This window comes from Chiloscyllium plagiosum, chromosome 10 (genome assembly GCF_004010195.1).
Source record: "Chiloscyllium plagiosum isolate BGI_BamShark_2017 chromosome 10, ASM401019v2, whole genome shotgun sequence".
Classification (NCBI taxonomy): Eukaryota; Metazoa; Chordata; class Chondrichthyes; order Orectolobiformes; family Hemiscylliidae; genus Chiloscyllium; species Chiloscyllium plagiosum.
This window is the reverse complement of record NC_057719.1, coordinates 51,160,149-51,173,524: the sequence shown is the minus strand read 5'-3', so window position 1 is coordinate 51,173,524 and position 13,376 is coordinate 51,160,149.

The window sequence follows — 13,376 nt, the reverse complement described above, 5'->3', positions numbered from 1 at the left end:
TCACTAGAAGTCCAAATGTTTCCAAATATGAATAAATTCTGTCCCTAAGAATCTTCTCCAATAATTTCCCAGCCGCTGGTATAAGGCTCACCAGTCTATAATTTCTCATATTTTCCCTGTTGCTCTTATTAAACAAAGAACAACATTCGTTATTCTCCAGTCCTCTGGGAGCTCACCTGTAACTAAAAAGGATGCAACGATTTTGTACAGGGCCCCAGCAATTTCCTCCCTCATATCACTCAGTATTCCAGGATAGATCCCATCGGTTCCTGGGGACTTATCTATCATTATGATTTTCAAAACACCCAACACCTCCTCCTTTTTATATGGATGCCCTAAAATATCAATGCCTCTCTGTAGACTCACTATCCACCATGTACTCCTCCTTTGTGAATACTAATACAAAGTATTCATGAAGGATTTCAACCACATCCTCTGGCTCCATGCATAAATTCTCTCCTTTGTCCTTGAGTGGGCTGACTTTTCCCTAACTACCCTCTTGCTCCTTTTATATGGATAAAAGGCCTTAGGGTTTTTCTTAATCCTGTTTGCTAAAGTCATTTCATAGTCCCTTTTACCTCCCCAAACTCCTTGTTTAAGTTATTTCCTACTTCCTTTATATTCTTCGAGGGATCTGTCTGTCTGCAGTTTCCTAAACCATATGCTTCCTTTTTCTTTTTCTTTTTTGACTAAGCTCACAACTTCTTCTGTCATCCAAGATTTCTGAATCTTGTTATCCTTTTCCTTCATATTCCCAGGAACATGCAGGTCCTGAACTTTAATCAACTGACCTTTAAAATATTCCCACCTGCCAGATATGGATTAACCTCCAAACAGCCGCTGCAATCTATATTTCCCAGTTGCTGCCTAATATTGTGGTAGTTAGCCTTTCCCAGTTTAATACTTTCACCCGAGGACTACTCATATCTTTATCCAGAAGTCATTTAAAACTTATGGAATTATGATTTGGAGATGCATGTGTTGGACTGGGGTATACAAAGTTAAAAATCACACAACACCAAGTTATAGTCCAACAGGTTTAATTGGAAGCATTAGCTTTCGGAGTACTGCTCCTGATGAACCACCTGATGAAGGAGCGGCGCTCCGAAAGCTACTGCTTCCAATTAAACCTGTTGGAATATAACCTGGTGTTGTGTGATTTTTAACTATGGAATTATGATCATTGTTCCCAAAACGCTCCCCTGCTGAAACTTCAGTCACCTGCCCGGGATCATTCCCAAATACCAAGCCTAATATGGCCCCTTCCCTTGTTGGAATACTTACATATTACTTCAAAACACCATCCTGAACATACCTAACAAGTTATCCCTCATCCAAGCCCCTCGCGCTAAGGGAGTTTCAGTCAATATGTAGGAAGTTTAAATCATCCACAACAGCAGTCCTATTGTTTTCATATTTTGCCTTAATCTGTTCACACATTTGCATCTCTCTCTCCCGTTGGCTGTTGGAAGACCTGTTTGTACAACCCTATCAAAGTGATTGCACCCATCCTGTTCCTGAGCTGTCTCCATATGGCCTTGTTGGATGAGCCCTCCAAGGTCTGTCCCTCAGTAATGCAACTCCCCCACCTCTTTTACATCCCTCTCTATCTTTGCTGAACACCTAAATCCTGGAACATTAAGCTGCCAGTTTTGTCTCTCTTCCAACCACATCTCTGTAATACCTACAGCATAATAGTTATATGCACTAATCCAAGCTATAAGTTCAACTGTCCTACCTGTCATACTTCTTGCATTAAAACAAATATACTTCAGACCACCAGTCTTGCCACGTTCAGTAACCTCCCCCATCTGTTCTTCCTGTTAGTCTTACAGGTTTTAGTCTCAAACCTCTTTTTGGTCATTTCACTTACTAACTTACTGTTCTGGTTCCCTTGCCACACAACTTTAAACCTTCCCAACCCTTCCAGGATGTTGGTGCCAAGACGTTTGCTATGTCATTCAGGAAGGTTTAAACTAGGGTGGCAAGTTTGTGGAAACCAGAATAGTAGGTTGGCAAGTGTTACAGTAATGATCTGGATGAAGGAGCTGAGGCCATTTTAACTAAATTTGCAGATGATACAAAGACAGTGGAAGGACAGGCAATATTGAGGAAATGGGGACAGTGAGGAAGGACTTGGACAGGTTAGGAGAGTGGGCAAAGAAGTGGCAGATAGAATACAACATGGGAAAGTGTGAAGTTATGCACTTTGATAGGAAGAATAGAGGTGTAGAATATTTTGTAAATAGGGAAAGAGTTCAGAAATCTGAAGCACAAAGGGGCTTTGGGAGTTTGAGTTCAGGATTCTCTTAAGGTTAACATGCAGATTCAGCTGAGATCTAGAAAATATAATGTTAGCATCATTTCAAAAGGACTAGTATATATGAGCAGAGGTATACTGCTGAGACTCTGACCAAACCGCATTTGGGATATTGTACTCAGTTTTAGGCCACATATCTAAGGAAGGATGTTAGTGTTGAAGGGATCCAGAAGTGTTTAACAAGAATGGGTTAAGGGAGATGGGTTAAGGGCTTGCTCTGTCCTCTCCATGTATCAGCCTGGTATTGCAGTGTTTCCAGGAATGGTGCACCCAATGCCTACTCAAGTTCAAAAGCAGGTTAATGGAATGTGAATCTCTTGCCTAGTGGGTGGCAAGGTGGCTCAGTGGTTAGCACTGCTGCCTCACAGCGCCAGAGACGGGTTCAATTCCCGCCTCAGGCGACTGACTGTGTGGAGTTTGCACATTCTCCCTGTGTCTGCGTGGGTTTCCTCCGGGTGGTCCGGTTTCCTCCCACAATCCAAAAATGTGCAGGTTAGGTGAATTGGCCATGCTAAGTTGCTCATAGTGTTTGGTGAAGGGGTAAATGTAGGGGAATCGGTCTGGGTGGGTTGCTCTTCGGAGGGTTGGTGTGGACTTGTTGGGCCGAAGCGCCTGTTTCCACACTGTAAGTAATTTAAAAAAGAATGATCCTGGGATGATGGGCTTGTCATGTGAGGAACGGTTGAGGACTCTGGATCTTTACTTGATAGCATTTAGCAGGGATCTGGAGTGGACATGGAGACAATGTTTACGCTCGTAGGAGAGGTTAGAACATAGAACATAGAACAGTACAGCACAAAACAGGCCCTTCAGCCCACGATATTGATCCTCATGTATGCACCCTCAAATTTCTGTGACCATATGCATGTCCAGCAGTCTCTTAAATGTCCCCAATGACCTTGCTTCCACAACTGCTGCTGGCAACGCATTCCATGCTCTCACAACTCTCTGTGTAAAGAACCCGCCTCTGACATCCCCTCTATACTTTCCTCCAACCAGCTTAAAACTATGACCCCTTGTGTTAGCCATTTCTGCCCTGGGAAATAGTCTCTGGCTATCGACTCTATCTATACCTCTCATTATCTTGTATACCTCAATTAGGTCCCGTCTCCTCCTCCTTTTCTCCAATGAAAAAGGTCCGAGCACAGTCAACCTCTCTTCATAAGATAAGCCCTCCAGTCCAGGCAGCATCCTGGTGAACCTCCTCTGAACCCTCTCCAAAGCATCCACATCTTTCCTATAATAGGGCGACCAGAACTGGACGCAGTATTCCAAGTGCGGTCTAACCAAAGTTTTATAGAGTCGCAACAAGATCTCACGACTCTTAAACTCAATCCCCCTGTTAATGAAAGCCAAAACACCTTATGCTTCTTAACAACCCTGTCCACTTGGGTGGCAATTTTAAGGGATCTATGTACCTGCACACCAAGATCCCTCTGTTCCTCCACACTGCCAAAAATCCTATTCTTAATCCTGTACTCAGCTTTCAAATTCGACCTTCCAAAATGCATCACCTCACATTTATCCAGGTTGAACTCCATCTGCAATCTCTCAGCCCATCTCTGCATCCTGTCAATGTCCCACTGCAGCCTACAACAGCCCTCTATACTGTCAAGGACATCTACAACCTTTGTGTCGTCTGCAAACTTGCTGACCCATCCTTCAATCCCCTCATCCAAGTCATTAATAAAAATTACAAACAGTAGCGACCCAATGACAGAGCCCTGTAGAACATCACTCACTACTGACTTCCAGGCAGAATATTTTCCTTCTACTACTACTCGCTGTCTTCTGTTGGCCAGCCAATTCTGTATCCAGACAGATAAGTTCTCCTGTATCCCATTCCTCCTGACCTTCTGAATGAGCCTACCATGGGGAACTTTATCAAATGCCTTGCTGAAGTCCAAATACACCACATCTACAGCTCGACCCTCATCAACCTTTCTAGTTACATCCTCAAAGAACTTGATAAGGCTTGTGAGGCATGACCTGCCCCTCACAAAGCCGTGTTGACTGCATTTAATCAAGCCATGCTCTTCCAGATGGCCATAAAAGCCATGCTTTTCCAGATGGTTAGGATGTGAGGGCGCTGCCTCAGTGCAGAATGTTAACCCTTTAAAATTGATATGAGGAGGAATTTCTTCAGGCAGAGGGTGGTTAATCTCTGATACTCATCATTACAGAGGGCTGTGGAGGCTAAGTCATTGAGTTCATTTCAGACATGAATAGATTGATTTTTGATTGGTAAGCTAATTAAGGGTTATGGGGAGAAAGCAAGAGAAACATATCAGCCATGATCAAAATGCATACCAGACTTGATGGACTGAATGGCATAATTCTACGTCTACGTCAAATAGGCGTTTGACTTAAAAATGACAATTAACCCATTGTGTTTATAATAATCATAGGAATCAAACAAAAATATGCATTGACGTATTCTGAAACTTGCAGAGCCTTTGTGTCTCCTGTTTCATCTCTCTTCATTGTAAATACTTCAACCTTTATGCAATTCTTTTACAGTCACTTCAGGCTGACAAATTCATATTTTCTACTCCATATATCGATGCCTGGAAGGAGAGAGCAATTAGTTATTCAGGTTGATTCAGTGGATGACATAAATTTTACTGAATTTGTCTTTGATGGAACCATGTGATCAAATAATGGATGTGAAGAGAATAACATTCGCCACAAATAATCAATCACTCTCAGGCCAGATTTATCAACAGTTAGTATAAACTTCCTGTGTTCTCAACAGATGATATATTGATCCCAGTGTCAGAAGAGAAATACATGGAATTTGGGTATTGCTGAAAACAGACTCACAAATATTGAAGCACGGAAACATAAAAGAAAAGCAGGGATAAGCCTTTCGAGCCCGCTCTGCCATTCATTATAATTGGGGGATTATCATCCAACTCAATAGCCTGTTCCTGTTTTCCCCCATATTCTTTAATCCTTTTAGCTCCAAGTGCTACATTCCACCCCTTCTCGTTTAGGCCTTGATTGCTTTCTGTGGTAATCCATTCCATAGTTTCACCACTCCCTGGATGAAGAAATTTATCCTCAACTCAATCCTAAATTGAGGATAAAGCTCCATTTTGCCAGAGCAACGAGGAGAGGAGGAGTGAAGCGAGGGCTGCCCTAAAGGGTAAGTTTTCCCGCATAAAAAGGGATTTCCCTCAGGAGTTGGGCCTCCATTTTGTCAGAGTGGCGAGGAGAGAAGGAGGACGGGAAGGGAAGGGCTTAATTTATATTTGGGCAGTGACTAAACCTGAAATACTACACATGTAGTATCTCCCTCCCGCCCCGTCTCCTCCAACCAGAAGAAAAAGACCCTGTAAGGTAAGGCTTTTATTTCTTATCTTTCTTTTTCATTTATTTAAGTGCATTGTTTGGTTTTAGTTAGTTCATATAAAGCCAAGCTTACAATGGCAGGGGACCTCAGACCCATGGCATGTGCCTCGTGCTTGAGTGGGAGCTTAGGAACATGTCTGACGTTTCTGACTCTTACACTTGCAAGAAGTGTGTCCAGCTGCAGCTGTTGTTTGACTGCATGACAGCTCTGGAGCTGCAGTTGAACTCACTGTGGAGTATTCACGATGCTGAGGAGGTCATGGAAAACACTTTTAGTGAATTGGTCACACCGCAGGTTAGAGTTGCTGAGGGAGACAGTGAATGGGTGACCAAAAGACAGAAAAAGTGTAGGAAGGCAGTGCAGGTGTCCCCTGCGGTCATCTCCCTCCGAAACAGGTATACTGTTTTGGATACTATTAAAAGAGATGGCTCACCACGGGAGGACAGCAGTTGTCAAGATCATGGCACCATGGAGGGTACTGCTGTTCAGAAGGGGGGGAAAAGGGTCATAGTCATAGGGGATTCTATTGTGAAGGGAGTAGACAGGCAGTTGGTGTGGCCAAAAGCGGGACTCCCGGATGGTATGTTGCCTCCCAGGTGCTCGGGTCAGGGATGTCACTGATCGGCTGCAGAGCATTCTAAAAGGGGAGGGTGAACAGCCAGTTGTCTTGGTGCATATAGGCACCAACTATATAAGTAGAAAGCGAGATGAGGTCCTGAAAGAAGAATTCAAGGAGCTAGGAGAGAAGTTAAAGGGAAGGACCTCAAAGGTAGTGATCTCGGGATTACTACCAGTGCCACGTGCTAGCCAGTGTAGAAATGAAAAAATAGGCAGGATTTACACTTGAGAGATAGTGTAGGAGGAAGGGGTTCAGATTTGTTGGACATTGGGACCGGTTCTGGGGAAGGTGGGACTATTACAAAAGGGACGGTCTACATCTGAACTAGACCAGAACCAATGTCCTTGGGGAGTTTTTGCTACTGCTGTTGGGGAGGTTTTAAACTAATGTGGCAGGGGACTGAGAATCAGAAGAGAAAACGAGTAGGCAGTGAGGTGGAGACTGGAGACTGTAAGAATTATGAAGATAGCATTAATAAAAGGAAGAATAGGCAGAGAGCAGATGAATGCAAAAGAACTGGTGGCCTGAAATGCATCTACTCTAATGCAAGGAATGTAGTATGTAATGCAGATGAACTTAGGGCTTGGATTGGTGCCTGGGAGTATGACATTATTGCCATCACAGAGACTTGGTTGAAGGAAGGGCATGATGATTGGCAACCAAATGTTCCAGGATATAGACACTTCAGGCAGGACAGGGAGGGAAATAAAAGAGGGCTGGAGTTGCATTGCTGGTCAGGGACGATATCACGGCTGTGCTAAAGGAGGACACTATGGAGGTCTTGGGTAATGCGGCATTATGGGTGGAGCTGAGAAATAAGAAGGGTGCAGTTACATTGTTGGGGCTGTATTACAGACCTCCCAACAGTGAGCGTGAGGTAGAAGAACAAATAGGTAAACAGATTATGAATAGATGTAGAGGCAATAGGGTAGTGGTGATGGGAGATTTTAATTTTCTCAACATTGACTGGGATACACTTAGCATCAGAGGTCTGGATGGAGTATAATTTGTACGAAGCGTCCAGGAGAGTTTTCTAGAGCAGTATGTCAATAGTCCGACGAAGGAAGGGGCTATATTGGACCTGATACTGGGGAACAAGCCAGGACAAGTGGTAGAAGTTGTGGTGGGGGATTCCTTTGGGAACAGTGACCACAATTCTGTAAGTTTTAGAATACTCGTAGATGAAGAAGAGAGTGGTCCTAAGGGAAGAGTGCTAAACTGGGCCAAGGCCAATTATATCAAAATTAGGCAGGAGCTGGGAAATGTGGATTGGACACAGCTATTTGAAGGGAAGTCCACATTTGAGATGTGGGAGGCTTTCAAAGATAGGTTAACGGTAATGCAGGATAGGCATGTCCCGTTGAAGGCAAAGGATAGGCAGGGCAAGATTCGTGAGCCATGGATGACAGGAGAAATTGTACGACTAGCCTAGAGGAAAAGGGAAGCATACATAAGGTCTAGGCAGCTAAGAACAGAACGGGCCCGGAAGGAATATTGAAAGAGTAGGATAAGTCTTAAACAAGGAATCAAGCAGGCTAAAAGGGGTCATGAAATAGCTTTAGCAAGCAGAATTAAGAAAAATCCCAAAGCATTTTATTCTTATATAAGAAGCAGGCGGGTAACTAGAGAAAGGTTGGTCCACTAAAAGGTAATGAAGGAAGGCTGTGTGCTGAACCTGAGAGAATGGGTGAGATTCTGAATGATTACTTTACATCAGTGTTCACTGAGGAGAGGAACATGATGAATCTTGAGATTAGAGATAGAAGTTTTATTAGTCTGGAACACGTTGGCAAAAGTAGGGGAGATGTGTTAGGTAGGCTAGAGGTTAATAAGGTGGACAAACCCCCAGGACTGGTTGGGATCTATCTCTGAGGGAGGCGAGAGAGGAAATAGCTGCGACCCTAACAGATATCTTCGTGGCATCCTTAAATACAGGTGAGCTGCCGGATGACTGGAAGGTTGCTCATGTTGTCGTCCTGTACAAGAAGGGTAGTAGGGATATTCCGGATAACTACAGACCAGTGAGCCTGACGTCGGTGGTGAGGAAGTTGCTGGAGAGGGTACTGAGAGATAGAATCTATTTATATTTGGAAAGAAATAAGCTTATCGGTGATGGGCAACATGGTTTTGTGCAAGGGAGATCATGCCATACCAACTTGATAGAGTTCTTCGAGGAAGTGACTAAGTCGTTAGATGAAGAAAGGGCTGTTGATGTCATATACATGGATTTCAGTAAGGCGTTTGATAAGGTTCCCCATTGTAGACTAATGGAGAAAGTGAAGTCACATGGTGTACAGGGTGTTTTAGCAGGGTGGATAAAGAACTGGTTGAGCAACAGAAGACACAGAGTAGTAGTTGAAGGGAGCTCCTCGAAATGGAGAAAGGTGACCAGTGGTGTTCCACAGGGGTCAGTATTGGGGCCACTGTTATTTGTAATATACATAAATGATCTAGAGGGCAGAGAGATCTGGGAGTGCAGGTCCATTGTACCCTGAAGGTTGCTGCACAGGTGGATAGAGTGGTCAAGAAGGCATATTGTATGCTTGCCTTCATTGGACAGGGTATTGAATATAAGAGCTGGCAAGTTCATGTTAAAATTGTACAAGACATTTGGAATACTGTGTACTGTTCTGGGCGCCACATTACCAAAAGGATGTGGATGCTTTAGAGAGGGTGCAGAGAAGGTTTACGAGGATGTTGCCTGGTATGGAAGGTGCTAGCTATGAAGAGAGGTTGAGTAGGTTAGGTTTATTTTCACTAGAAAAAAGGAGATTGAGGGGGGACCTGATTGAGATACAAAATCATGAAGGGTATAGACAGGGTGGATAGAGACAAGCTTTTTCCCAGTGTGAAGGATTCAATAACGAGAGGTCATGCTTTCAAGGGGAGAGGTGGAAAGGTTAAGGGGGATACACGCAGCAAGTACTTCACACAGAGGGTGGTGGGCATTTGGAACGCGTTGCCAGCAGAGGTGGTAGAGGCAGGCACGGTAGATTCATTTAAGATTCATTTAAGATGCATGAGTAGGTGGGGAGCAGAGGGATACAAATGCTTAGGAATTGACCGATAGGTTTAGACAGTACATTTGGATCGGCTCAGGCTTGGAGGGCCAAAGGGCCTGTTCCTGGGCTGTAAATTTTCTTTGTTCTAAATGGTTTACCCCATGTCCTTAGACAGTGACCCCTAGTTCTGGACTCCTCCTCAATTGGAACCATCTTTCATGCATTTACCTGACTAGTTCTGTTACAATTTAATGGATTTTGATGTGATGCCCTTCAATCTTCTGAACTCCAACGAATGTAATCCTAATTAATTCAGCCTCTCCTCATACATCATACACATTTGTTGAGGCTTTTCACCCTGCATTCACTAGGGCAATTTGCAACAATATCAATAAAGGGGAAAAACAATGTTAATACTAAATTGAGTAGAGTGCTGATTGATTAGCAAGTAAATTCTGATTGGTGTATAATGCAGTAATAATTACATTCACTTGGAAATAGGTCAAGGCTGCTGAAACATATTTCATATCGGATGCATAGCAGCATTACCTGTCGTGAGCAATGAGTCTGAATTCAAATGAAATGCAGTTCCCAATATTGGAGCGCTGGTGAAAGCTTATTGAGCATGCATGATGAGCACCAGATAGAACTCTCACTATCAAGAGGGAACTTGCAAGTACAGAAGTGCAGAATCCTGCAGCATCATCAGTAAAATCTCCAAACAAGAGACCCTGAAAAGAACAGAAATATCCTGAAAATTGGAATACAGTTCAAATTCTATTCATATTTACAGAACATAAATTAACTAGCATTGAAAAGACAAACAGCTGTGTTTTGCTGGAAACATTGCTGCAAAATCCAGCTGCTCTAAAATACTTGCATCGTCAATGCTATATGTCCTGCTATGGATGGTCAGATTTCACCATTCTCAGAGATTGCAGATAAACAGGAACGCAAACCAAATGAAAACTAAGTGCAATAGAAGCAGGATTATGGAATCAAAAATGACAGCAATATGACAAGCTTTCCTCACAGTTTAACTGTATCTTGCACTTCATCACATTTTTGAAGTACTTCAAACATTTTGCACATATGACCAGATTATCCTGCAACCACAGTTCATACAGAAAGGCAAACATATCCTTTTCAATCATTTTAATCTAGACTCTACTGCTAAAATTGAAAAAAAAACACAATTCTGTTCAATGTATATATACTAAATAAAGATACAACATTCTATATTAATCATAGACACTGCCAATTTAACATTGAACCCCTGAACTCTTTGCTGCTGGTGGAATCTGCCAGTAATTATACTGCTTAAACTAAGGAGCAACAAGAAGGTGACCTGAACATAATTACTAAAAGCAGTTCACTTCCCATAGTAATCCTGTCTGAATGGGGACATGGGTTACCACAGCTAACATAAATAAATAATGCAGTGGAGTTTGGAAGACTATTTTGATAATTCCTGTGAAAGTCCCACCACCCTGTATTCAAGGATGTTTTTGGAGTCTTTGTTGGTCAATAACAGTGGGGTGATGTTTTCCATTGGAGAGGGAATGAAAGCAGCTGGTTCTTGCTGATCAGCAGTGAGATTTATTTGGCAGGAAACCAATGGCTTTCCCACACTAAAAATGATCTGACTTCCTCTCTGATATACAGTGTGAAATCTGGTATTCATTGGCATCCAGCATGGATTCAAGGATAAGCAAAAACGTTTTCAGATCTCTGGAGTGTTTAGAGTAATGGATAAAGAGCTGGCAAAGGTTTCACTAACATTAATGTCTTAGTATAAATAATATTCTGGGTATTCAATTAAGGGGCAATTGAAAACAGAAAGAATTAGGTACAAAGTGTTTTGAGAATTTGGATTGAAATACAAGCCACTCTTTGCTGAATGCCTTAGAATCTAAAATCTAATTTGGGGTGGCACAGTGGTTAGCACTGCTATCTCACAGTGTCGATTCCAGCCACGGGTGACTGTCTGTGTGGAGTGTGCACGTTCTCGCCATGTCTCCGTGGCTTTCCTCTCACAGTCCAAAGTTGTGCAGTTCAAATGAATTAGCTATGCTAAATTGCCAATAGTGTTAGGTGTATTAGTCAGAGGGAAATGGGTCTGGGTGGGTCTCTCTTCAGAGGGTTGGTGTGGACTTGTTGGGCCAAAGGGCTTGTTTCCACACTGTAGGGAATCTAATCTAAACCAAGAACCAATTTGAAAAAAATAAAATGAGCTTATAAATAATTTACTTAACAGTTATGTAAAATTTATATTAAAATTTTTAAGAGTTAAGAGCCAGAAATTGTTCAATTAAGATTAATCTCAGGCACAACACTGGTTGTTTCCTTAAATTCTGCCATTGTTGGTCCACTCAGTGTTATTCCTCCCCTTCTCAAGGAGGAGAGAACAATCTTCTTCAAATGCTTTTCTCTCTCCCTCTCTCTCTTTCTTGGTGGTCATCAATTTGGGGGTCTTGTAAAATATCTCCATTTACTCAATCTCCTACTTATTATGGGATGCCCTGATTTAAGTCAGGTTGCAGTCATGAAAATTGCAACTTAAGTGAAAAGACTTTAAATGAAGTACTGACTCCAATAGGAATCAATGATAAAGCTGGAGTTAGGTTCCATAATGTCTTACTTTTAAAAAAGTTTAAAATATGGCCACACTCTCTAAGTTGAAATATTGTATTTTAAATAATTAAAGCCCTACATTGGCAAATTAAATAACTGTACATAAAACACATTTATATATATCTGGAATGGAAGGAAAATGTAACAATTTACTTGCAGCATCTCTTATAGTGGACACTCTGTGAAGTTAGAGTGGGGAGAGCACTGCCTGGGGTCTCCAACAGGGGCCTTTGGTCCTTGGGCTGTAAGCTGCCTGATGGGGCTGTTGCTTAGTCCTGGTCCCTTTGTGTCCACTGTCTGGGATTTACGGGGATATTTCTTGCTGACTGCTACAGCTTTTGGGGTCCACTCAAGCACAGAATTTCTTCTTCAAGGTCGCCAGAATCCCTCTGTTCAAGCCATTGTTTCAGGTGGGGTACAATGGATCTAGAAGCAGTACTTCACCCAAGTTCTTCAAGGGTCCTGCAGGTGTGGGAAACTGTCAAGCTTCCAGATTGTTGCAGGCTGAAGGAACAGAATGGCAGATGAGCTTTCAGATGGCTGGAACTGTGCGGGACTGCGGGGAGGGCTACATCATCTCCAGGTTTATCCTGACAGCAGTGGTGGCCTCTCTTTCGAAAGCTATCTGAGGTATGGCCGATCCTGTAGATGGTCTAGTGTCTGCTGGCTAGAGGAGTCTGCTGCAGATCTTGTACAGTGGTGTGGCACTGGAATAGGTCAGAGATGGAGAGGCTGGACCAAAATGCTGCCAATCAGGTCAGGTACTGTTGTAAACAGCATCATAACAAATCTCACAACGCTCGACAAGATTTCTATCCCAATAATTGACCAACAGTAAAGCCAAACAGCTAAACAATGTTTAGCTAAACAGTGCTTTAAACACATCGTACCTGTATTAATATTAGCTTCCCATTGTTTTAAAACTATTAATTCCCGTTCTGTAGCAATCATTTTCAGAACTTGAGGTTTCTGGGTTTTCTTTTCTATAGACTTTCTAACCCGGATTTTCCCAGGGTTATCTCAAACATGTCATGGTGCCAAATATCATTGTTGTTCAAGAGTAGCAATAAACTCCATTCCATCTTTTTTACTTCCAGAACCAGCATGGGAGGGTGTTTCTGACCTCGTGCTGATAAACATTTGGCATTCAACTGGTATGGCATCAAAAGCAGCAAGGACTGAGTATAAATGAGGTGAGCCGAAAATGTGTTGCTGGAAAAGCGCAGCAGGTCAGGCAGCACACAGGGAACAGGAGAATCGACGTTTCGGGCATAAGCCCTTCTTCAGGAATGAGGAAAGTGTGTCCAGCAGGCTAAGATAAAAGGTAGGGAGGAGGGACTTGGGGGAGGGGCGTCAGAAATGCGATAGGTGGAAAGAGGTCAAGGTGAGGGTGATAGGTCAGACTGGGGTGGGGGCGGAGAGGTCAGGAAGAAGATTGCAGGTTAG